The following is a 2,500-nucleotide window of genomic DNA, read 5'->3' on the forward strand; positions in this document are numbered from 1 at the left end:
TGTTTTAATTTTACCACTGTTGTTTCTCATATTATAAATTTTGCTTCTGTATATCTATCTAAACGGATGAGTAAATTTGTACGCATTTCTGGCCAAGACGAAAGAAGAATAAAATGGAGAAGATTAATAATAGATATATATTAACATACATACATACATACATACATACATACATATACATACACATACATACATACATACATACACATACATGCATATATACATACGCACACACATACAAACATACATACATATATATTTACATACACGCATACATACATACATACATACATACATTTATACATACATACGCACATAATAAATACTTACATACATACATTTATACATACATACGCACATAATAAATACTTACATACATGCATACATACAAAGAAAAATACATATATAAATACTTGGATTCATAGTTATATGTGTAGAGAACATAGATACACAATTATTGCTACTTGGGGTTATATTGGTGTATTCCTGAAATAAGGTATTTTTCTCTTGCGGGCACATTTTGTATGTTTTCATTGTCTTAATTCTCAACACTATCTTGTTTCTTCATTTACAATTTTTAGTTCCTGATCATAGTTAATTTTTTTTTTCTTTTTTCACTTTCTGTAGTGTTTTTCAAACATTTTGAGGAACACTGTGGGTATTTTAAATTTGTAGTCGAAGCTTTAAACCTGGCACCTCTTTCCGATTGGCTGTTGTGATTCTTAGGGACCAATCACACCAAGCCTACAGCCTGTTTCCTGATCACCGGTGACCAGGCTGATTTGTGGTGTTCCTGTTTATAAAGAAAGAATTCAAGACAGTGCAATTGGAATGAATCTACCCCGTCATGAAGATGAAGATGAAATAGCCACCTGGCTTTAACCATGAGAGAAACAAAAGTGCCATCGTCGAAGGCGGAGGTGGGAAAACGGACGTAACCTTGGCTTTACCTGACCGAGCGGTCCAAGCGACGGCTTTTGCCTTCGTTACGCGTCTCCTGATGTAAGCCCCCCACCGACATCGCCACATCTTACTAGATAGACGACGGTGCTTTAATCATTCGGTGTTTATCTGATTGTCTTACTCGAGTGCTGGCTGAGGGTTCAAATAGATTCAGTCTGTTTTTCAAATAGGTTTACTAGATCTTGTTATTTTATGAGCAAAAATGTACGTTTTATATGATTCGCTCATATTGGTAGGCTGTGGAAAGATTTTAGTTAAGAAATTATTGGGTTAGGTAGATTTTTTTCTACATGTCTGAAATCTTTATCTTGTATATTCTATAGACCTCTACAAGTATTTAGTAGTCAATAGTATATGAAATGAAAGTGTTTTTGGTTTTAGATCATTCAATTATGAATTAATGTTTGATATCTTAATCTAAACATTTCCTTATAAAGCGAGGTAAATCTTTTATGATAATTATACAATTGTACTATATATTGCATGTTTTAAAGAGCCATCACTAATTATTAAACAAAACATTGTTACGGATGTCAATATATCTCTGTAGTTGTATTTGATATTGTCTTTTCATTTTAGTACACACACACACACACACACACACACACACACACACACACACACACACACACACACACACACACACACACACACACACACACATTATATATATACATATGTATATATATACATACACACACACACATACACATACACATACATATACACATACACATACACACATATACACACATTCACACACACACACAAGAGTATATACATATAGGCGCACATAATCATCTAATCATCTGCTCCGAAATCTGGAAAAGGGCATTATTATCCTTGTCCCGAAAGGGAGGGAGTTCCCGATGCGCTTTTGCCCTGGACGGACTGTGCGATTGCTGAAAAGTAAAGCCCAAAAATCTCGTATTAAAATACACATCATAAATACTTTGGGGCAGAACGCATATAAGCACATTAGTAATCATAATATTATTCATTCGCTCTCCTAATTAACTTCCAGGAGCTTAATTGATAAAAGAAACAACAGTAATTAGAGTTGATTCCCTAGATAAACCCTAATTCTCTGCGTTTCCTAATTACTAAATACGAGACATAAAACAATGGCAGTTAGAGTGAAATGAACGACCATAAATCTGCAAGATCGTTGCATGGTGGAAATATACAACGGCGATGTATCAGGACCCCAAAACTAATGGTTTAACTTCCCCATACATTACGCTATTACACCCATGGGTAGACTATTACTGAACGGTGGTTATCCTAAACTCCGTATTTAATTAGTAAAGGTATTGGTGGCAGCGTTGCTTGTGCTGGTGGTTGCACAAGTACTCTCGCCTCTCTGGCCTTACGTACGAATCCTCCTGACCCCTCTTTCCCTACCTCCCTGCCTATTTGCCTGCTTGCTTGTTGCCTACTTGACTGTCTGATTGCATGCTTGCTTGTATGTATGTTTGTTTACGAGCTTGTCATCCTGCTTGCTTGCCTGGTCGCCTGCTTGCATGCCCGCTTGCTA

This window comes from Oratosquilla oratoria, chromosome 9 (genome assembly GCF_046742065.1).
Source record: "Oratosquilla oratoria isolate Oo_2021 chromosome 9, ASM4674206v1, whole genome shotgun sequence".
Taxonomy (NCBI): domain Eukaryota; kingdom Metazoa; phylum Arthropoda; class Malacostraca; order Stomatopoda; family Squillidae; genus Oratosquilla; species Oratosquilla oratoria.